The following is a 24,220-nucleotide window of genomic DNA, read 5'->3' as shown; positions in this document are numbered from 1 at the left end:
ACGACTGCCAATACGCCTTTTAGCCGCGGCAGTTAAGAGTACTTATGCCTCAGCACTGCTTTTTAACGGTGCTGAGAAATAAGGTATAGCGCCCCCCCAGAGATGGAATTTCTCTGAGGTCTCGACTATTGGGAGTAGCTGAGACCCCAGAGAACATGATTTGTGTCCGTTTTAACCGACCCCAGTGTTGCCATCGCCATTATTCACGGAATAACGGTGACTTAAAAAAAAAAAGTCAGATTTCCCATTTAATTTCTCTCTCCTCTGATGTGATTGCACATCAGAGGAGAGAGAAATGGGATCCCCCGATTCCCCCTCCGGTACCTCCAGTGTCCCTGCATCCCCCCCGTAAAGTCCCCCTGCCATCGGCGTCTCCTTCCGGGAGGAAGATGGAGGGCGCATGCGCAGTTCGTCCGCTGAGATCTGCCAGCCGGCACTCGGTAACAATAGGAAATTTGTCCTATTGGTTCATTTTGATCACTGTGAAAGACCCTTTCACAGTGATCAAAATATAAAAATAGTAAATCAACCTCCCTTTTATTACCCTCTTAGGTAAAAATAATAAAATAAAAAAAATGTATTTATTTCAATTTTTCCATTAGTGTTAGAATTGGACAAAAGTTAGGGTTAGAGTTGGGCTAAAGATAGGGTTAGGGTTGGGCTAAAGTTAGAGTTGGGGCTAGGGTTTGGGTAATGGTTGGGATTATGGTTAGGGTTGGGATTAGGGTTAGGGGGTGTTAGGGTTAGGTTTGTGGTTAGTGTCATGGATAGGGGTGGAATTAGGTTTAGGGGTGTGTTGGTGTTAGGGTTGTGGTTAGGGTTATGGATAGGGTTGGGATTACGGTTAGGGGTTTGTTGGGGTTAGGCTTGGAGATAGAATTGGGGGGTTCCTCTGTTCAGGTACATCAGGGGGTCTCCAAACGTGACATGGCGCCACCATTCATTTTTAGCCAATTTTGCGTTCAAAAAGTCAAACGGTGCTCTCTCCATTCTGAGCCCTGCTATGCACCCAAACAGTGGCTTTCCACCACATATGGGGTATTGGTGTACTCAGGAGAAATTACTCAACACATTTTGTGGTCCATTTTCTCCTGATACCCTTGTGTACTTTTTCCCCTAAGGAAGCCATGCTTATTGGCGATACGTGTGGGGTTCCTTTCTCCACACACCATACTGTGATCGAGTATTTGTATCTCCGCATCTATCTACAGGCTTTTTTGCAGCCTTGTTCTTTACCCCTAAATGGCTTTTACCATATGCTATAGTCCTTATATTTAAACCTATAGCTCAACTGACCCCATTGTTTAGGGTCTATTGCATTTGCTCTATTGGGGTTCTCTCAGTGCAGCTTTAGCCACTGGATTTGAATATTTTGTCTGTTTTTGGGGTAATTTACTTTATTTAGACTATTGGCTGATTGTCATTTGTTCAATGTTGCGTTATTTTTCTTATGTCTGGTGCACACAGTGGCGATAGCTGCAAGGTACCTAACTGGTCCTTCAGGTGTTATGGTTTATACCTTCAATGTTTTTTTTAATTGCTTTTAACATGTGGTCTGTACTTTGTGTGATCTTGAGTAATCATGCTTTAATAAAATGTATTGTTTCTAATATTTGAAATTTATTCATGGTGATCCTGGCCATTTTTTGTACACACTTTTTTCTTGAGTACTAACATAGTCATGTTTCAAGTATGGGGCTAGTGATCCTTAGTTTTATTTTGTGGTGCCCTCAGACTTCTTTTAAGCAATAAAAAAAAATGGTTCAAAAGGAAATTTTTTGTGAAAAAAAGTAGAATTTCCTTCCACATTGCTTTAGTTCTCGTGAAGCACCTGAAGGGTTAATAAACTTCTTGAATGTGGTTTTGCACACCTTGAGGGGTTCAGTTTTTAAAATGGTGTCACTTTTGGGTATTTTCTGTTTATATTGACCCTCCAAACTCACTTCAAATGTGAGGTGGTCCTTAAAAAGAATTATTTTGTAAATTTTGTTGGAAAAATGAGAAATCGCTGGTCAACTTTTAACCCTTATAACGTCCTAACAAAAAAAAATTATGTTTCCAAAATTGTGCTGATGTAAAGTTGACATGTGAGAAATGTTATCTATACTATTTGATTGACAACACTATCTGATTTAATGGTACAAAAATTAAAAGTTTGAAAATTGCAAAATTTTCAAAATTTTTGTCAAATTTCCGTTTTTTTTCATAAATAAACACAAGTTATATCGAAGAAATGTTACCACTATCAAGAATACAATATGTCACGAAAAAACAATCTCAGAATCAGTGGGATACATTGAAGCATTCTAGAACTCTAACCTCATATATTCACAGTGGTCAGAATTGTAAAAATTGGCTTGGTCATTAAGTACCAAATTGGCTCTGTCACTTAGGGGTTAAAGAGATGTAAATGTGGGGGCTATGTATTAATCGGATCTATTCCTGAACTACATGAGATCCTCATCCTGCTGGTGCCCCAGTGCTGAGCCTGTTGCTGCATGGCTTAGTAACAGTACTCGCTTAATGTCCCACACAATAATGTCCACCACTGTCCCATTACATACAAAAATGCCCCCTTCATGCCCTTTAGATGGTAAAATGTACCTCGAGTGAACCTTAGTAGTGGCCTCTGAAAATGCTCTAGAATGTAATAGTGGTTACATTTTGCCCTATAAAAAGTAATGTTTCCTATGTGCCTCTATAATGTAATAATATCACTTGAGTGCCAACTTTACATTTAATATTGTTCAAGTACCCCTAAAAAGTAATGATGTCCCCTCAACTTCATCCCAGTATGATGGTCTCACAGCCTTATGCACAATTTGATGGTTGCCATCACAGTCCCCACACATTATGATTATGGCCCCCACAGCTCCTCCTTTTTGGGGAAGGTGGCCGTGGGTAACTGCCCAGTTTCCTCCCCCTAGCGCTGGCCCTTTTTTGCAATCATGTGGTTTAGGGATTTGCTTTTATTTTTATCATCTAATAAAGGACCTCCATCACATCCCTCTAATACAGTAGCAAGATTTTGGCAGGATGAAGGAGCTGCATGAATGTTCATATATTATATGTTTAGTGCATTATCAATCGGATGTTGCATGAAATTAAAGTACAGGATCTGTTTCTTCATGATAAAACAATGCTGGTATTGTAGGCTCCATGCCTGATTGGAGCTGATGTGCAATACCAGACCCAGGCAATATAGAAAACAGGCGCTGTTTCACTTAACAGATGGCAACTGCAATGCCAGAAAACAACCAGGTTCTTATTGGAATACAAAGTTCAGAAGGGGTACATTTAGAAAATTGACTGATCTCTCATGCAGAGGGTAAACTTTTATATTTATTCATTTGCTGTATACAGATAGCTGACTAGCTGACTGCTTATTGGCAATTGTTTCATGCACACTTTCCCTACTGAATGTCTAAAATAGCAAACCAAAAGGGATATTTTGCTTTAAAAATTGACCTCAATGCATTTAATGATTAGTGAAGCATGCTAATTGTTAGCAGGCAGTAAAAGACACTGAGTCAGAGGCGAAACAGAGCAGAGATAATGGGAATGAGCAACCTTATTGAGTCGTAACAATTCAGCGCTGCTGCTGCCTGTGACTTTCGTGAGTCACTACCAGGACTGAATGAGCCTGCTGTCAGTAAATATTACTCCAAACACTTCTTACTATCTGTTTAAACACTGCATCAAATTGGGCTATTGGATCTTCATGAGGAATTTATTTTGCGAGTTCACCGTCAAAGCAAAATGCACCACCAACAATCTCTACAAAACACATTCAGGCCATGACGTATTCAGCATCTCATATAATGTACAAACAGCAAGTATAGATTCATAGATACTGTATGTAATACATGCCAGTATCATACCTCCCAACTTTTGAAGAACAGAAAGAGGAAAGAATTATGAGATGCATGTGTAAAGTGGGGGCGAAGAGACAGCGGGTACCTGTGTGCCGGGTCCGGAACTTGAGAGGCTGTATCTACCGGGGGAAAGCTTGAAGGAGGCGAACTTTCCTCTGTAGCCTGGGTGAAGCCTGAGTAAGCAGGACCTTCCTCCTGACCAAGGAGAGCGGGACTTGCAGTGTGGGTCCAGTGACTACCAGAGAACCGGGTGCTGTACACTATGTTGTCCATGAGTACCGCACATGCGCTGCCAAAGAGGGACCGCATACGAGACTTACACTTGCGCCCCTGACGTCGGCAGTGAATATTTTCCCTGACACTTGTGACCTGACTTCACCAGTGAAGAATAGTTTTGGAGCCATGTTGGGCTCAGACAGTACTGTGACCTACGCTCCTCCGGCCACATTAGTATATGGACTAGGGGCAGTGGAAGGTGCCGGAGACCGACCACTGTCACCAGAAGACAGGGTTTTGTTGCACACAAGACCTTCCCATTGTCGGCGCTTTTGAGTTCGCAGCAGGAGCTGCAGTTTAAGGACTTCCTGTCTCACGTGCTAACGAACTGCCGTTATCTGAAACTTAGTTCTCCACTCTTACACATAATTCATCACTAAGGGTTCCCGGAGCACGCAGAGTGGCATTTGCTATTATATGTATTTTTGATATATGAGCAATTGCTAGGGATCTCAGAGGAGACCGTGCACACGGCACGGCTATTGAATCTACTTTTTTTTTACGGTTTACATTCTGGCACATGCACTTTAAAGCCATGCATTATGGTACAAATATATAACTTATATGACTTTGAACCTTCTTCCTACCTCTTTATTTTTAAAGGCCCGGTCTCTATACATTTACTTGTCTGTTCCTTCCCCGTATGTGAACCCTTTCATGTTTTTATGTACATCTATATGAACTTTTGTATATTGAATACTTAATAAAATTTACATTTTATTGGATTTACACTCAGTAAGACATCATCAGAACTGACAGGAGTAGGAGAAGAGTTCGGAGCTGGATGGAAACGATTCAAGACAACCGGTTTAAGGAGAGAGACATGGAAGGTGTTGGGAACTCGGAGCAAGGCGGGCAACTCCAACTGGTATGACACATTGTTAATGCATTTGAGAATCTTGAAAGGCCCAATGTAGCGAGTCCCAGCTTGTAGGAAGGGAGCTTCAGCCTAATATACTTGGCCGAAAGCCAAACTTGTTGACCTGGACGATAAGTCGGCGAATCCAAGGGTCTCTTGTCAGCGTGTCTCTTCATGCGCTCCCCGGACTTCTTGAGAGCTTCTTTAGTCTCGGACCAGATCTTGGAAAACTCTATGGCCAGGGAATCCGCTGCAGGCACACCGGAGGTAGCGGATATCGGTAGCGGAATACCAGGATGCATCCCAAACACCACAAAAAATGGAGACTTGGCCAAGGACTCACTGGAATGATTACTGTAGGAGAATTCTGCCCAGGGGAGGAGATGGACCTAGTTATCTTGGTGAGCATTAGAGAACAGGCGTAAATATGATGCTAGCACCTGATTAACGCGTTCCACTTGCCCGTTAGACTGAGGGTGGTATGCGGAAGAAAAGTCCAATCTTACCTCCAGAAGTTTGCATAAGGCTCTCCAAAATCGAGAAGTGAATTGTACACCACAATCAGAGACAATATGTTGCGGGAAGCCATGAAGGCGGAAGACATGCTGGATAAAAATCTTTGCCAACTCTGGAGCGGAAGGCAGTGCTGGAAGAGGAATAAAATGGGCCATCTTGAAGAAGCGATCGACCGCTACCAGGATAGTAGTACATCCGGACGAGTTCGGCAAATCCGTGATGAAATCCAAAGCTATATGTTTCCATGGAACCGAGGGGATCGGCAGAGGAAGCAGAAGACCGGAGGGTGGCCGTCTAGGAACCTTGACCTTGGCACAAGAGGAACAAGAAGCCGTGAAGTCAATCACATTCTGGCGAAGTGAAGGCCACCAATAAAAACGAGCAATGAGATCCAGTGTCTTTTTGACTCCGACATGTCCAGAAACTTTAGAGGAATGTCCCCAATGCAGCACCTTTTTTCTGTCTGCCTCAGGAACATAGGTCTTGCCTGGCGGAGGAGTGATTACTCTCACAGGGGCCACCGTGATAATCTTGGCTGGATCAATGATGTGAGTTGATTCTTCCACCAAATCAGGAGACTGCAGAGACCGGGACAATGCATCTGCCTTGACGTTTTTAGGCCCAGGACGAAAACGCAGCTCAAAATCGAAGCGGCCAAAAAAGAGCGACCATCTGGCCTGCCGGGGGTTAAGTCTATGGGCTGACTGGAGATATGCCAGGTTTTTGTGATCGGTAAAGATGGTAAACAGGTGGACCGACCCCTCCAGAAGGTAGCACCACTCCTCCAGTGCCAATTTTATGGCCAGCAACTCGCGATCCCTGATGGCGTAGTTACATTCTGCAGAAGGCATTTGAGAACAACCCACAGGTAACCAGTCGTCCGGACGGGGACCTCTGAGAGAGCACTCCACCAGCTCCTCCCGTGGATGAGGCATCTACCTCCAAAAAGAATGGCTTGTTAGCCTCGGGTCGGAGTAGTACAGGTGCCGTCGCAAAGGCTTGTTTCAAACTGGAAAAGGCCTCTTCAGCCTCTGGAGGCCAGAGCGATGAGTTGGTGCCCTTGCGAGTGAGACTGGAAATGGGTTTGATGACTGATGAAAAATGTGGCACAAATTGAAGATAGTAATTGGCAAAGCCGAGGAACCGTTGAATCGCCTTGACCCCCACCGGACTGGGCCATTGAAGAATTGCCGACAATTTTTCAGGATCCATCTCCAGCCCAGAATCCGAGACAATGTAGCCCAAGAAGGGCGACGAAGACTGCTCAAAGAGACACTTCTCTAGCTTCGCGTAGAGGCGATTCTCCCGCAGGCGCTGCAGAACCTGACGAACACTCCTCCTGTGGGACGCCAGATCCGGGAAAAAATAAGAATGTCGTCCAGATACACTACCACGCAGGAGTACAGCAGGTCTCTGAAGATGTCATTAACGAACTCCTGAAAGACCGCGGGAGCATTGCAGAGGCCGAAGGGCTTAACAAGATATTCATAATGCCCGTCCCGGGTGTTAAAGGTAGTTTTCCATTCGTCACCGGAGCGATTGCAGACGAGATTATAGGCTCCGCGTAGATCCAACTTCGAGAAGACGCGGGCTCCACGTAGCCGGTCGAAGAGTTCAGGGATGAGAGGCAAGGGATATTTATTCTTTATAGTAATGTTGTTTTGTCCCTGGAAATCATATGCAAGGACGGAGCAAACCGTCCTTCTTTTTCACAATGAAGAACCCAGCCCCGGCAGGAGAAGAAGACCTCTGTATGAACCCTCTGGCTAAATTATCCCGAATGTACTCGGACATGGCCGTAGTCTCGGCTGGAGACAAGGGATAAATTCTTAACCTGGGCGGAGTGGTCCCGGGTCGTAGATCAATAGGACAATCATACGGGCAATGCGGGGGAAGTGTCTCTGCCTCCTTCTTATCGAACACGTCAGAAAACGACCAATATGCGGCAGGTAAGCCCTCAGGACCGGAGGAGACTGGAGGAGGAGTGGCAGGAAGAACGGACCTCAGGCATCTCTCTTGACAAGGATGAACCCAGCGGAGGACTTCACCGGAACGCCAATCCAGAACGGGTTCAGGTGTCCTAAGCCAGGGAAGATCAAGTAGCAGAGCGTGTGATAGGTTGGGTAGGACGTAGAACGTGATCAGCTCCTGGTGCAAGGCCCCGACTTGCAGACGCACCTCCTCCGTAACCAAGGACACAGACACTTGTAAAGGTCTCCCATCAACCGAGGCGATAACACGTGGAGTCTTCAGAGAAATTATGGGAATCCGGTACTTCCTCACCTCCTTCAACCGGATGAAGTTCCCCGCCGCGCCCGAGTCCACATAAGCCACCTCCGAACCACGTCCCCGACCAAAAACCAGCTGAACAGAAAGGGTAAGATGGTGAGAGGAGTGAGACACACCTAGGACGGCCTCTCTTACCTGGCCTAGGTGGAGGAGTTTCCTGGCCTCTCAGGGCAGGAACGCAGAAAGTGAGATGCGCTGCCACAGTACAGGCACAAGCCCTCCGTCAATCTCTCCCTCTGGCGTTGTTCTGCCAACTTGACCCGATCTACTTGCATCGGCTCTGGCGCCGGACTGGAGGACGACCCAAGAGGAAGTGGACTGGATGGCCTGTGAAAAGAAGAAGATGGTCTAAGCGGTCTCCTCTCCCTAGCAGCCTCACGGGCGCGTTCCTGGAACCGGAGGTCAATCCATGTGGCCAAAGAAATGAGGTCCTCTAGGGTAGTCGGGGTATCTCGCTGCCAGTTCGTCCTTAATTTTGCCCGAGAGACCACGCCAGAAGGCCCCAACCAAAGCGTCATTATTCCACTCCAACTCAGAGGCCAAGGTACGGAACCGGATTGCGTATTGTCCGACCGTAAGAGTACCCTGAGTGAGGCAGAAAAGGGACTCTGTTGTATAAGCCAACCGACCGGGCTCGCTTGGGAAAAGTGTCCGTGAAGGTCTGGACACTAGAGACTATGGGATCATCTCGCTCCCACAGGGGATTTACCCAGGAGAGAGCCTCTCCCTCCAAGTGGGACACAATGAAGGCTACTTTAGCCCGGTCCGAGGGATATTGCTGAGGCAGGAGTTCGAAGTGCAACCTGCACTGATTCAAGAAGCCCCTGCACAGCTTTGGGTCGCTGCCATACCGCGGCGGTTTTCCAAGCCTAGGAGACGGGGCAGGTACAGAGTCTGGACTGCAAGACTGGTCTCATGCGGCAGCCGACTGGAGGGAGAGCAGCTGGTCACCGACCGAAGCCATGTAGGAGAAAATATGGGCCTGGGTATCTCGTTGTTGAACCAGCTCCTGCTGAAGGCTGGCCAATTGGGAGGCATTGCCGGGATCAGCAGCCTGCAAGGCCGACTGGCGGGAGTCCATAGTCTTCATAAAAGACATTATACGGGTTTGGTTCTCCCGTAAGAACACTAGCTCTTTTTGGGCGGCGGCCCCGGCGGGGTCCATGGCCTGACTATTCTGTTACACTGCTGAAGACGGGAGCAAGAGTGGACCCACTGGACCGTGACGTCGAACCCTCCCCGAGCGAGCGCACCAAGTGGACTGACCCCTATACAGGGACCGTTTGGGAGCAGGCTCAAGGAGTTCAAACTTCACTGCAGCCAGGACCTGGGGTCGGCTCGAGAGGATGAGCAGCTGATGAGCGGTGGGGATTCCAGAGAGATGTCCGGGATAACCAGAGTCGAGGGGATGGAGAGAGAGTTGCTGAAGGAATGAGGGAGGACAGCGGGAACCTGGCGGAGGCAGGAGGACAGCAGACTGCAAAAGGAAACGAGACACAGAAGGGTTAGCAGAGGCTCAGGCAGCAGAGACACGGGAACCAGGAGAGCGATATGGAGCAAGGGACTAGCAGAAGCGAGCAGGGCCTGGACGAAGCAAGAACTAACTCGATAGTCAGGCGCCTCCCCTAAGGGAGGGCGACCTGAAATACCTAGTGGTAGCCCCTGATTGGCCAGGAGGTGGGTCCGGTCACGCTGCTGGGCGTCCGTACTGCAGGGATGCACGGTCTGACACCCTGGCGCATGCACAGAGGCACAGTGCGCGCGGCCGAGGGCAGAGGAGGAGCGTGCCGGGAGGCCGCCCGTCGGAAAGGAGGAAGACCGGAGGCGCGCGCCGGAGCAGAGAGGAAGGAGGAACCCAGGCCGGAGGGTAAAGCGGCGGCGGGACCAACGATGACTACCAAGGCAGCAGCGGCAGCGGGACCAGCTGCGGCGGTGCTGACACAGTCAGGGGTGATGCAGGGGTAGAGGGGCGCAGACAGGGTGATACAGGGGGAGGTGGCGCTGTCAGGGTGATACAGGGGGAGGTGGCGCAGTCAGGGTGATACAGGGGGAGGTGGTGCAGTCAGGGTGATACAGGGGGAGGGGGTGCAGTCTGGGTGATACAGGGGGAGGTAGTGCAGTCAGGGTGATACAGGGGGAGGTGGCGCAGCCAGGGGTGATACAGGGGGAGGGGACACAGTCAGTTAGGGGTGATACGGGGGGAGGTAGTTCAGTCGGAAGTAATACAGGGAGAAAGAGGCTCAATCAGGATGATACAGGGGGAGGTGGTGCAGTCAGGGGTGATGCAGGGGTAGAGGAGCTCAGTCAGGGTGATACAGGGGGAGGTGGCACAGTCAGTGTGATACAGGGGGAGGGGACACAGTCAGTTAGGGGTGATACGGGGGGAGGTAGTTCAGTCGGAAGTAATACAGGGAGAAAGAGGCTCAATCAGGATGATACAGGGGGAGGTGGTGCAGTCAGGGGTGATGCAGGGGTAGAGGAGCTCAGTCAGGGTGATACAGGGGGAGGTGGCACAGTCAGTGTGATACAGGGGGAGGTGGCGCAGTCAGGGTGATTCAGGGGGAGGTGGCGCAGTCAGGATGATACAGGGGGAGGTGGTGCAGCCAGGGGTGATACAGGGGGGGACACAGTCAGAGGTGATACACGGTGAGTTAGTTCAGTCGGAGGTGATACAGGGGGAGATGGCGCAGCCAGGGGTGATACAGGGGGAGGGGACACAGTCAGTCAGGGGTGATACAGGGGTGATACTAGCTCTTTTTGGGCGGCGGCCCCGGCGGGGTCCATGGCCTGACTATTCTGCTACACTGCTGAAGACGGGAGCAAGAGTGGACCCACTGGACCGTGACGTCGAACCCTCCCCGAGTGAGCGCACCAAGTGGACTGACCCCTATACAGGGACCGTTTGGGAGCAGGCTCAAGGAGTTCAAACTTCACGGCAGCCAGGACCTGGGGTTGCCTCGAGAGGATGAGCAGCTGATGAGCGGTGGGGATTCCAGAGAGATGTCTGGGATAACCAGAGTCGAGGGGATGGAGAGAGAGTTGCTGAAGGAATGAGGGAGGACAGCGGGAACCTGGCGGAGGCAGGAGGACAGCAGACTGCAAAAGGAAACAAGACACAGAAGGGTTAGCAGAGGCTCAGGCAGCAGAAACACGGGAACCAGGAGAGCGAGATGGAGCAAGGGACTAGCAGAAGCGAGCAGGGCCTGGACGAAGCAAGAACTAACTCGATAGTCAGAGAAAAGGAGAAAAGAGGCTCAATCAGGATGAAAAGGGAAAGGTGGCACAGTCAGGGGTGATTAAGGGGTAGAGGGGCTCAATCAGGGTCATTCTGGGGTGAGGGGGTTCAGCAGGGTTGATAGAAGGGAGCAGGGGCGTAATTACCGTGGTCGCAGAGGTCGCAGTTGCGACGGGGCCCGCAGTGCTTAAGGGCCCAATCGCGAGTTTGCACTTTGAAGGTGAGCTGTGTAGTGGGCGTGTCAGGGGAGTGGCAGCCATCCGACGTGGATGGGATCGCTGGGACATAGACAGACCCACCAGCGATCAGAACCAGCGAGCAAGCTGGTTTCCAATGTAAACAGCGGGTATCTAAGAGCCGCGCTGATCGTTGGTCTCTCGCTGCCACACACAGCGATGCGCGCTGGCCAGCGGGAGACCATCGATCAAAAAACGGCTCAGGACGTTCGAGCGCGATCAGCGATACCCGGCAGGTGGACCGGTCGCTGATACATGTCACACACAGCGATAACGCTGGCGAGATCGCTGTGGTGTCACAAAATCAGCAATCTCGCTGGCGATCTTGCTGTGTGTGACGGGGTCTTTACTTTTAGGAAGGCAGGGGGGCCATTGTTCAATCTTAGCAGCTGTAGCAGGGAGTCCTCTATCCCCCTCTGCTGCTTACACTGTGGGGGAGGGGCGTTATTGATGACAGCAGCTCACTACTTGAGCTGTGCTGTAGGGCTGGGGAGAAGAGGACTCAAACTTAAGCTAACAATGATTAGCTGTGTCGTGGCCAGTGTTAGCCTTGCCAAGAGCTGCTCTGTTCTTCCTGCTTGCTCATCGCAGGGAAGAGCGGTGACACAAAAAGTCATCAGGACACCAGAGCGCTGTATTACTTACAAATAGTGCTCCGCAGTCTCCAGCAACCGAACATGTGAGCTGTTATTGGGTCGCCCTCGCACACCCAGGGCAGCAGGGTACTCGGTACCGGGCCGGTGTCAAGGCGGGAATGTGTCACAGCAGCGGTGACCCGGTCCGTGGCCCTGGGCGCCCAATATCAATGGCGGTGATGTTAATGGTGTTAAAGTTTATTAGATAGTTCATGACGCCACCCGTGGTGTTTGGCAAGTAAGATGTTGAGCCAACACTGCATGCAGATCCGCTGGGACTGATGGTGTGGTGCAGCAGAGATGGTATAGCTCCCCACAGGTGGAGCTGTAGTCCCAGGGCAGTGTAGGTGCAATGGATGAGGAGAGGCGCAGAATGGTATAGATGTTGTTACCCAGATGTAGCGATGCTGGAATAACTGGAGGACACCAGAGTATGTGGTTCCAAAGCTTTACTCACTGTTTGCAGTTCACACAACTGCCTGCCTCCATACTGTGTTCTCCAGGTGAAGGCTCCAGCCAAACTCCAGGCAGGATCGGATTCTCCCTTCCACACTCCGCCAACATGTACCTTACTGAACGACTCCTCAATGCGCCTTTAGATGCGAAGCACTCCAGTACTTAGTTACCCTGGAATGCCTCTCTCTAGGTGTTCCTAGTCTTTACTTGTATGACAGACAGCTGTAGCCTGCTTCAGGGACTCCTCACTGCGTCCCAGCTCTCTATTCAGTTGCTGTTGTGTCCCAAGTCTATGATGGGAGCAAGGCGTTAGCGGCTCACTACTCCTCCGGTGTCTGTTGCCGGACATAAAGATCCAATCAACCTTAGGGACCGGGCCCCGGCCTTTGCGCTTTCTGGACTGGAAGGGTTCTCTATCTTTCTTCAACCAGCTTCCCACCGTCCTTCTATTCTCCTTCTGTTATGAATCGGAAACCGAGGAGGAAAAAAAGACAACAACATAAGTCTCAGAAAACCAGAGAAGTTGGTAACTATGCAGATTGCAGATCCCTGATCTTAACTGCACAACTAGCAGCAGTTGTGGAGTGTTCCTACGTTGGTCCTAGACGCCTCATCACAACCGGAGAACTACATAAGTCTAAAGCAGGAAAAGAGGAAAACTAACTGCCCCAGAGCAGACCCCAAAGGAAAGACAGTCCCCCACATGTATTGACGGTGAAACAAGATGAAAATACAAACAAAGGCAGGAAAATAGGCTGAGCAAACGATGGGGCCCGGCTAACTATAAAGGACAGAAAAGGAAATACACTGTCTGCAGTCTACCAAAAAAACCCTACAAAAATATTGTCCAACACTAACTAATCCAGCAAAATTAACCCTGAAGTCACTAGACTTCTAAACCTATATCAGCACTCTGAAATATTCTGAGACAGAGCAAAAGAGAGGCCAATCTAATAAGGGACAAAAAGCAGATTGGCAAATACTGATTAATAGGAGTGGAATTTCAGCATAGCCTCAGCAGGGGCAGGCTGATTACACAAAAAACTGAATTGACCAACAAGCGCAAGTGTGAACATTAGCAAAATACAAACTTAACTTGAGAAGACTGGAAGAGAGCTGAAGTCCAGGACCTGAGAAGCAGACTGAATCACCAGCACTAGGATAGGGCGTCGGCTGTCTTATATCCAGTCTGATACTCCAGAGATCCAATCGTTATCTTCCTCATCAGGTGGCAGATCACTACCACTTAAACCAACCGCACTACCTCCTGTCACCACCAGAGGGAGAACAGAAGGGGAACTCTCAACTGGTGGAGCAGAAAATGAGTTCATGATATCCTTCGTTCTGATCTGTTCTATCTCTCTTATGGAAGGTTAGGTTATCAATCTTATCAGTCTCTTTCTCTGGTCTTTCTCGTGCCAGCAGCCCAGATCACTGGTACCTGCTGTAGCATGTCCTTCAGACACCCATCTTCTCCCTTCTCTCTCCTCTAACCAACTAACCTGAAATCCTACACCTTCCCTCTCTTTTATATCTAACTCCACCCGCCTCCCCAGCACCTCTTGTGTTACGAAGCCAGGGACCACAAAAGGCACCCTATGACCTTTCCAGCATAAAGCATGGATGGGTCCCTGCTGAACTATTCTGTGTGTGGGGTGCAGGTGTTGGAATGCGGAAAGGAGTTCCCAGCCTACCTGGATGGTGGGGCACTACACCTTAGGAGAAGGTGCAGTACCTCTGTGGCGACTGAATCCTTAGGGGCGCCACATACCCCCCCTGTTAAACACAGCACGTCCGCGGGCTGTAAGACAACAAAAGGTACAATACAGGAACACACAAACATTTTTAAATGCTATTCAACAATACTTATCTAATCTTCCTAATGTTGGAGTCACATTTCTTAAACGTTACAAACAGGTTAACGTCCTATCTTAGTACCAAAAATTTACTTAAGTGCAATTCCTAGTTCAAAGTGCTATACTCAACACATTTTCTTTATTACATTTCCTATCAATTGTTCTCTTTTTCTTTCTTTCTTCTACTGGACGCAGACACTGACCATCTACTCTTGGCCTGTCACCTGTCACTTTCAATTCTTCAGTCTTTATTCAATTCTCACATTCTATCTCAAAACTTTTCTAATTCTCTGTATCAAATGTTCTATAAAAGACATTTACTTTTCACAAGACACAACATTATCAAATACGTTATCATAAAACATTCAAAGATTCTTGCAAAGTGCTGAACACTGCTCCCAGTCGGGCTTTCTTGCAGTGTCCCTTGAGGTAGACATCATTCTTTGAAAAGTGTCCATGCAAAAACATTATCTTCGCAAAGTGTCTTTATATGTAAAACCAAGAAAGGGCACCTAAAGAGGTGCAACTATTTACAATAAAAGTTTTTGGATCAATCAGCGTCTATGATCTCCACAGTTCCATTTCAAAAACAACGCTGCCAATCAAAAACTGGGTAACATGATGAGCAAAAAGGCAAAGGCACAACTGGTGCAACAAACCCTCCTGGGTAACGAGATTTGGAAAATTACAATTCTTCTACTAGTGATCCCCTCCTGGGGTTCTGGAAGCTGAACTGGAACTGTTCTCATCCTGATTCTGGTACCTTGCTATGGGGTCTTGTCTGGTACGAGGTCTAGCTCCTAAGGCTTCTGCAGTGTGTTGGTGCTGATGAGCAACTGCCTGGGGACTTGGCAGTGAAGGAATCTCGAGATCACCGTCCCAAAATGATCCAGATCCCCCTCTGACCTGTACACTTTGGATCGGGCATGCCAGCTCCAACCATACTCCCACCAACATGGTCCTCCTCCTCCCCATCAACCTGTTAGGAAGGCCGGGGTAAATACGTGGGAGTTCCCGACGGTGCGGCCTCTGTTCCGGTGCTGGCGTGATGGCAACGGGTGCTGCCCGGTGAGACACCAGGGACAGCGGTGGGGCAAGCATCAGCTGCGGGTCCGCGGGGGTTGCTGGCGGGACCTGCGCAGCCGCGCCAGGTCCGGGCAGGAGTTTCCCTTCCGCTTCAGCTCCCTGGGCTGTGTGCATCTCCTCCGGTATTAGCGTCAAAGAAGGAACGGAGTACGCCGCTGATGGCATGGCAGCTGCTCCAAGCTCCACAAGGTCTGTCCAGGAGAGGTCCGGTGCCACAGAGGCGGGCACCAGTGGAGCGGGTACCGCGGGTGTAGGGCCTTCCGGGGCACGCTGCCGTCCCAGCTTCTCTAAGGCCTCCTGCCTCAGCTGCAGACGGGTGGTCAGTTCAAAGATCTCTTCAGCTAACTGCCAGCAGTCCATTCTAAAATCAGGGTTGGAGCCGTCAGCCATGGCGCCCGGGAGATTCAGTTCCCCGCGCTCCGCAGGCCTCCTTCATTCACTCTCCAAAATGGCATTATGGCGTTCTTCTTCTTGCTCCGCCCTTCTGCTTGCCACTGGCTTCCTCTGCCCCTCCTTCCGGGGGCGGCGGCGTCTTCCAGCGCCTCCATACCAAGCCAGTATACGAACCCCTCGGGGGGTGGGCCATGCATCGGTCACATAGTAATTCAGGCAGGGACGGCCCAAGACTCTTCGCTGTCTTTTCTTAGGACCTCCCATCTCTTCACGCCCTTCTTCTCCGTGCCAGCGGCCATTTCTGTCCATTTTACAGTCTATTAAATTTGGTCTTCTGCACATTTTCAAAAGTTGTAAATCCAAGGCACACAGAACCCGATGCCATCGGATCTCGTCATCCTGTTCGTGACGCCAAAATGGGTCGCCCTCGCACACCCAGGTCAGCGGGATACTCGGTACCGGGCCGGTGTCAAGGCGGGAATGTGTCACAGCAGCAGTGACCTGGTCCGTGGCCATGGGCGCCCAATATCAATGGCGGTGATGTTAATGGTGTTAAAAAGTTTATTAGATAGTTTGTGACGCCACCCGTGGTGTTTGGCAAGTAAGATGTTGAGCCCACGCTGCATGCAGATCCGCTGGGACTGATGGTGTGGTGCAGCAAAGATGGTGTAGCTCCCCACAGGTGGAGCTGTAGTCCCAGGGCAATGTAGGTGCAATGGATGAGGAGAGGCGCAGAATGGTATAGATGTTGTTACCCAGATGTAGCGGTGCTGGAATAACTGGAGGACACCAGAGTATGTGGTTCCAAAGCTTTACTCACTGCTTGCAGTTCACACAACTGCCTTCCTCCGTACTGTGTTCTCCAGGTCAGGGCTCCAGCCAACGTTCAGGCAGGATAGGATTCTCCCTTCCACACTCCGCCAACATGTACCTTACTGAACGACTCCTCAATGCGCCTTTAGGTGCGAAGCACTCCAGTACTTAGTTACCCTGGAATGCCTCTCTCTAGGTGTTGCTAGTCTTTACTTGTATGACAGACAGCTGTAGCCTGCTTCGGGGACTCCTCACTGCGTCCCGGCTCTCTATTCAGTTGCTGTTGTGTCCCAAGTCTATGATGGGAGCAAGGCGTTAGCGGCTCACTACTCCTCCGGTGTCTGTTGCCGGACATAAAGATCCAATCAACCTCGGGGACCGGGCCCCGGCCTTTGCGCTCTCTGGACTGGAAGGGTTCTCTATCTTTCTTCAACCAGTTTCCCACCGTCCTTCTATTCTCCTTCGTTCCGATCTGTTCTATCTCTCTTATAGGTTAGGTTATCAATCTTATCAGTCTCTTTCTCTGGTCTTTCTCGTGCCAGCAGCCCAGATCACTGGGACCTGCTACAGCACGTCCTTCAGACACCCATTTTCTCTCTTCTCTCTCCTCTAACCAACTAACCTGAAATCCTACACCTTCCCTCTCTTTTATATCTAACTCCACCCGCCTCCCCAGCACCTCGTGTTACGAAGCCAGGGACCACAAAAGACACCCTATGACCTTTCCAGCATAAAGCATGTATGGGTCCCTGCTGAACTATCCTGTGTGTGGGGTGCAGGTGTTTGAATGCGGAAAGGAGTTCCCAGCCTACCTGGATGGTGGGGCACTACATCTTAGGAGAAGGTGCAGTACCTCTGTGGTGACTGAAGCCTCTGGTGTGCCACATTATCAGTGAGGCCTGTACTGCTCTCTGAGGAGCTCTGAGCAGGAGACGGGAGTAGTGGTGACGTCACGCTGGGAGGATTTCTGCTCTCGGCTCCTCCCACAGAGCAGTGAATATTAATTTTTCTTCAGCAGCGGGGACAGGAGCAGCCGGCTTCTGCTTCCTGTCACCCCCTCCTGCTCCGCTGGCACCGGGGGGCCCCCATAGCAGCTGCCCACTGGTTGCGGGCCCCTGGAGCAGTGGGGGCCCTAGGCAGCTGCCAGCCAGTATGCCAGCAACTGCCCATGTTTGGGCCAGTCCGACCCTGATGACTTATCAATGCGATCTGTGGCAAGAAGGTTTGCTGTGTCTGTCAGCATAGTCTCCAGAGGCTGGATGTGCTACCAGATGACAGGCCAGTACAACAGGAGATGTGGAGGGGGCCGTAGGAGGGCAACAACCAAACAGCAGGACCGGTACCTCAGCCTTTTTTTTTTTTTTTTAAGATTCAAATTACTGTATTTTATTGGCACCGGAAGAACAGAACAAATTCAGATCACAAAGTGGAATCCAAAATTACAAAACAGATTTTCAACAGGAAACCTGCACTAGTTTAGTAAAGAAAGGCTAGAAAATGTTCCTATATGCTGTTATAACCCCCACCAATATAAATTGCAGCAATAGACTATAGTTTAGAAAAAAAATTATTAACACTTCTCATGGGTAAATTCCCATACAGCCAAGAATGATGGGTTAACAAGCAAATAATCTGTCAAATAACCCCCCCCCCAGAGCTCAGTCATTAATACTGAGAGCTCCGAGATTGTATAATAGAGTATACAGGACGTTCTCGCTCCCGGAGGACGCTCCACTTGTCCCATTGAGATTGACTAAACTGTGCATAGCTAGAAAAATACTTATAATATCAGAATAAAATATATAATACTGGTAGGAGTGGAATAGGGGGAGAAAGGGATGGCAGCAGGAAACGGTAACCACCAAGGGCAAAACAACGCAGAAACTATCGGCAGCGGGAATGCTAGAACATCATGAAAATCACAGGTTTATTGTGGTCTGAAGACCACGAAGCAGAGATGTTGTTCATACCTTGGCTACACAGGGCAGAGACGGAGCGACGTGTAGCAACTACACAATCTGAGGCACAATTGGTCATGAAATCCCTAAGGCAGATGTCCCCTATGTAATATCAGTTATTGGCTTTCCACAATAAATAACTAGGAATGATCCCAGGAACAATGGAGGCCTTGTTCCGATTCCTTATATACCATTATGGGTAGCAGAAGGGAATGTACTGCGGTCAATGCGGCTCCACGTAACCAGTGCAAGACAATGACAACAGCAGGTTTAAAATTTGGTCTAAAGAAACTGAAAAAAAAAAAATAATAGAAGAAAAGGCAAAAAGCTCCATTGTTAACTATGGCAGAAGCGTGTTAGGTACAGACATTCTAGGTAATAATACTTTCACAAATGCTGGAGAAATAGAAAGAGCTTTTTTTCTGAGGCCGGCTGCTCCGTATCCTTGGAACGAGCAAGAACCTTTCCCTATAAGAGGAAGACAGCAGATACTACAGGCCTATGATTGTATGCGGCAAACCCTGCCTCAAAGTGGTACAGCAGTTCCAGCTTAGCCATTGAAAGGAAGGAGACTCATCTATACTTTGCTTGGTGTTGCCTTGGCGGATCTGACGCAGTGTCTTTTACTCGTCTCTTCCAGCGCGCACATTTTCAGCATGCAGAAGACCATTGGCTGTCTTCTTGGTGTCATCTCGGGCTTTTTCAAGCTCTGAGCTTAATAGCTGAAGATGTTTCTGGACTCTTTCATTCTTCTCTGCCTCTGTGGTCCTGTCTTCCTCACTCCGGTCCTTGATTGTAGCTTCTGGTTTCAGTTCGGCGCTGGGCTCTGCTCCGTTCTCATCATGGTCATCGTCGTGTTCATTTTTGGCGAGTGTTGGCTCCTGTACGTGAGGAGTGCTCATCACATTCTTTAGTTCCTCCTTGGTCCTCTCCAAGTCGATTTTCACTTCCTGGGCCTTATGCTGCCATTCTTCTGCTTCACTTTCCTTCTTCTTACGGGCAAGTTCCAGTTGGCCAATTGTACTGGTCAGCTCAGCGAGCTCTGCGGCCAGCTGCTCCTGCTTCTTCATCTGGTCCTGCGATTCTTTCAGTAACGCTTGTTTGGCTTCCTCCGCAGCCTGATGCTCTCTGGTGAGTCTCTCCGCCTCTTCTTGTAACTTTCTACGCTCCTCGTCCAATTCCAAGGCTTTTCAGGTCTGTTCCTCCCGTTCCTCTTGGGCTTTCCTAGTCTGCTCCTCGATCTGTTTTAACCTTTCCATCAGTTCTTCCTTCTCACGCTCAATTTTTTCCTTCTCCTTCTCAGCCAGCTCTCGCTTTTTCTTTTCATTTTCCAAGAGGGCTCTCTCCATCTGCTTCTGATGCTTCTCTTCTCTTGCTTGGGCTTTCATCTGCTGGACTTCGATGGTGTCCGGTTTCCTGCGGCGCATGTACAATTCATGAATGCCCATGCAGAGGGCCAAAATTCGCTTATTGATCCGTAATCGGGGGGCATAGAATACAAAGTCTGGAGCATTCTTATCAATAGGTTTGATCACAAACTTCTTGTCATTAAATGAGATGTTTTTGATCTCACTCCATGGAAACCCAATCTTGGGGGTCAACCTGTCATTTTGCTCATAGATATTAAGTCCCAATGCGTCCACTCCAAGCCAAAGTTCAGAGCCCTTTTTATTCTTGATGCCAAAGTAGTTGACCCCGCACATCTCCAGATCCTGAGCAATTTTAAGGTACTCTAGAATGGCATCCTCCCTTAGCATGCCCCTGTGCTCCTCGTGCCAGACGTGGATCCTGTCCTCCCACTGGTCTTTAGAGAGTTTGTGCTGCTCCAGGACTCTCTGAGGAAGCAGCTTGTCTTGGGACAAATAGCCTGGTTTTTGGACATCCTTGTTGAAGTCCCCATACTTGGCCTGCATGGCATATGAAGCCAGCAGCACTGCAGTCTCAGGAGGACAGTAAATGTCATCATTCAGAATGCCTTCTTTTACTTGGAGAAAGAAGAGTCGCTGCATGATATCTTGGATTAATTCCTCAGAAACGTCCTCCGGGTAGAATTTTGCACGAAACTTGAAAAGCAATGGACTATCTTTTCGTACGTCCTGAGCAGTGACCTTTTTGTTGAGCTTTAGCCATGTGGAGAAGCCCTTTGTGTCCTGGTACTGGAGTCCAAAGAACCAAACCTCACGAAGTCCAATGGTTTTCACAACTTGATCAAAGAGTTGTTTTCCAGTGGTGCTGGGCTGGATGGCAAACTCCAGTTCTGCATCCATCGTGGTCACACGTATGCTGATAGTTTTTTTTGGCATGGTGGCGGCGGTCTCTCGTGTCACTCGTCCCTGGCAGCAGTTATCGGCTTCTCTCCATACAGCTCGGGTGGAGATACGGGAAGGCTGAGCCAGGATAACGCGCGGCAACAATGAGCAGCTTCTGCTAACGGAACAGCGAAGTCTCTGGTGAAACCACACCCAGGGAAATGAGAGCGGCACATAGCGGGGTGCAGTGACCCCGCCCCATGCCGGCAGGCCAAGCCTCTTTCTGCCAGGCCACGCCTCTCGCTACCTCAGCCTTTGTGCAAGAAGGAACAGGAGGACCACTGCCAGAGAACTGCAAAATGACCTCCAGCCGGCCACAAATGTGCATGTGTCTGCCAAATGTCATGATACCAGTGCTGGGTGACCAGGAATTTCTGGGGTTAATGTTTTGATCTCAGTGCACACCTGTCCTGCACACCTGGGACCTATTATGGTGGCCTCTTATTGGTTCTGGGAAAGCTTCTTATAACCTCAGGAAGCTCCCATCCCCCGTCAGTTATACTTTCGCCCTTGGCATTGTGTGGTGACCCCTGAGTGTGTTTGTGCTGTGTTCTGATTGCTTGATTCTTGGTGTACGACTCGGTCTGTTCTCTGGATATTGCTTTGGATTCTGTTGGCACCTTCTATGTCTGTTTGGTTTTGACTTCTGCTTGGCCCTGACTATCCGTTCTGTCTCATCCCTGGTACTTTACCGATATCTCTGTGTATGACCTCTGTTTTGCCTGACTGAGTATTTCTGTATAGTGTCCTGCCATCTCTGAAAGCAGGATGCTAAGCCCCACCCCCTTGCAGTCACATGACCGTAGGTCCTGTGACTGCTTGCTAAACTTCAGCGTCCACAGGTCCTGTGTATCTGTACTTTCCGGCTGTACCTGACCCCGGGCCCCCCTACAGTGCGGGTGTGTCCCTGCTCAGCGGAGGCTGCACACTGGCGCTGACAGGATGCTGACACCAAACTGTTAGAAACTGACTCCATGAGAATGGTCTGAGTACCCGATGTCCACAGATGGAGGTTGTGCTCACAATAACTTTGATTCCTGATTCCATTGGGAATATAAAAATTGGGGGTGAAAAGATCATTTTTGTGGAAAAAATATGATTTTTTTTTAATTTTAAGGCTGTACGTTATAAACTTCTGTGAAGCCCTTGGGGGTTCAAAGTTCTCACCACACATCTAGAAAAATTCCTTTGGGGGGTCTAGTTTCCAAAATGGTGTCATTTGTGGAGGGTTTCCACTGTTTAGGCACATCAGGGGCTCTCCAAACGCGACATGGCATCCGATCTCAATTCCAGCCAATTTTGCGTTCAAAAAGTCAAATAGCGCTCCTTCCCGTCCATGCTCTGCCATACGATGAAACAATTTTTCCCCCAACATATAGGGTATCAGCATACTCAGGACAAATTACGCTATAACGTTTGGGGTCCAATTTCTCCTGTAAACCTTGGTAAAATAAAAAAAATTGGACCTGAAGTAATTTTTTTGTGAAAAAAAGTTAAATGTTCATTTTAAAACATTCAAAAAATTCCTGTGAAGCACCTGAAGGTTTAATAAACTTCTTGAATGTGGTTTTGAGCACGGTTGTCAGGCATTGGACACCCTGGCCTCCCTCTACAGGAAGACGGTACCTTTTCTCTTGCATGTTACAATTGGTACTCACGATGCTGTCAGCGTCTTCTTGGCTGAGCTGACTTGAAGCTGGTCCTGGATCCCAAAGAATAGAGACACAATCCAGAGCAACTCTTAACTGAGCATATTTATTTACTTCAGGACACAGCACTTCCACGTAGTATCCAGCATTTCCAACACAGTAAAGACGGCACATTACTTCATCTTTCCCTTCGCTGTTCCTTGCTTCACTGTTTCTGCAGGACGGGGTGTCTCAGATGACCCCTCAGTGTCCTCCTGGTAGAACGTCACCTCGGTAGAGCATTCTCCCATCTGCTTTGCCTCAGACAACAGAGATCCAGCCCACGAGGCTATCCATCACATACTGGAGTGACCTGCCTGTACACTTTTACGGTGACCTTGCATCTTCCTCTACTTCCTTCTTTTCCTCTCTACTGCTGGTTCAGCTGTATCTGGCTCTTCTCTAAATTCCTCCCATGGATGGCTGGGAATACCCTTTAACATTATGGGGTAGTTAGGCAGCTCAGACATACAGCCCACCTGAGCACACAGGGGTCAGTCCCCCGACTATTCCCCAACTAAGTTCTCCTATAGTTAACTCTTATATTGCTAACTACAGTAGTGACCTCTATGCCCCCATTTAGTGACCACAACCCAGATTGCACTGTCCCTACCATACACAGGTAACAGCATTAACACAACATATAATACATGGGTAATACAGCAACAACAATATAAATATATTAAATAATATGCAAATTGCCTCTTCAGAAAGAAAGAGGACTTTTACTCTACAGCGCCACCTATTGGTAGTAGCGATCCTACAAGTCACAATCAACCCTTTAACGAGTCTTGTAGTATGACTTAGGATACAAGCCAAATCAGAATCTCAATTTGCAGACACGGTGTTTCGAGCTGTTGGCTCTCGTCAGTGCAAAGTATGAGATCTGATTTGGCAAGGTGAGAGGCTCTGGACTAGGGTCTAACAAGTAAGGTTTCTCCTTGCGGAGAGTGACATGCCAGCTGTGGCTTGTCAAGGTAAGGAGACTTATTCGCCGTGCAATGCTCCTCTGGGAAAATAATATGCAAATTGCCTCTTCAGAAAGAAAGAGGACTTTTACTCTACAGCGCCACCTATTGGTAGTAGCGATCCTACAAGTCACAATCAACCCTTTAACGAGTCTTGTAGTATGACTTAGGATACAAGCCAAATCAGAATCTCAATTTGCAGACACGGTGTTTCGAGCTGTTGGCTCTCGTCAGTGCAAAGTATGAGATCTGATTTGGCAAGGTGAGAGGCTCTGGACTAGGGTCTAACAAGTAAGGTTTCTCCTTGCGGAGAGTGACATGCCAGCTGTGGCTTGTCAAGGTAAGGAGACTTATTCGCCGTGCAATGCTCCTCTGGGAAAATAATATGCAAATTGCCTCTTCAGAAAGAAAGAGGACTTTTACTCTACAGCGCCACCTATTGGTAGTAGCGATCCTACAAGTCACAATCAACCCTTTAACGAGTCTTGTAGTATGACTTAGGATACAAGCCAAATCAGAATCTCAATTTGCAGACACGGTGTTTCGAGCTGTTGGCTCTCGTCAGTGCAAAGTATGAGATCTGATTTGGCAAGGTGAGAGGCTCTGGACTATATATATATTAAATATATACATACAATAAGAAGGCTTAAAGGGGTTAATTCTCCAACCCCTTACACTACAGTTTAATTTTTTGAAGTTTCAAATGAAACACAGAAATTTTTATTTTTTATTTTTTTAAAGGCACAGGGTGACACAGCAAAATGTTTTTGAA

At 48.7% G+C, this 24,220-nt stretch overlaps 1 protein-coding gene and 1 pseudogene across 7 annotated transcripts in view; one reads left to right on the top strand and one right to left on the bottom strand.

Annotated features, from left to right (window-relative positions):
• The window catches only part of AJAP1 (adherens junctions associated protein 1), a 542,737-nt gene that overhangs the window by 163,339 nt on the left and 355,178 nt on the right, over nt 1-24,220 (top strand). The gene's annotated exons all lie outside the window — the stretch shown is intronic.
• LOC141074140 (moesin pseudogene) lies at nt 18,975-20,926 on the bottom strand (annotated as a pseudogene).

This window comes from Dendrobates tinctorius, unplaced genomic scaffold (assembly GCF_039654945.1).
Source record: "Dendrobates tinctorius isolate UK_male_01 unplaced genomic scaffold, ASM3965494v1 ptg000326l, whole genome shotgun sequence".
NCBI classification, from domain to species: Eukaryota; Metazoa; Chordata; class Amphibia; order Anura; family Dendrobatidae; genus Dendrobates; species Dendrobates tinctorius.
The sequence above is the reverse complement of the archived record's forward strand: the minus strand, read 5'-3'. Positions and strand labels throughout refer to the sequence as shown.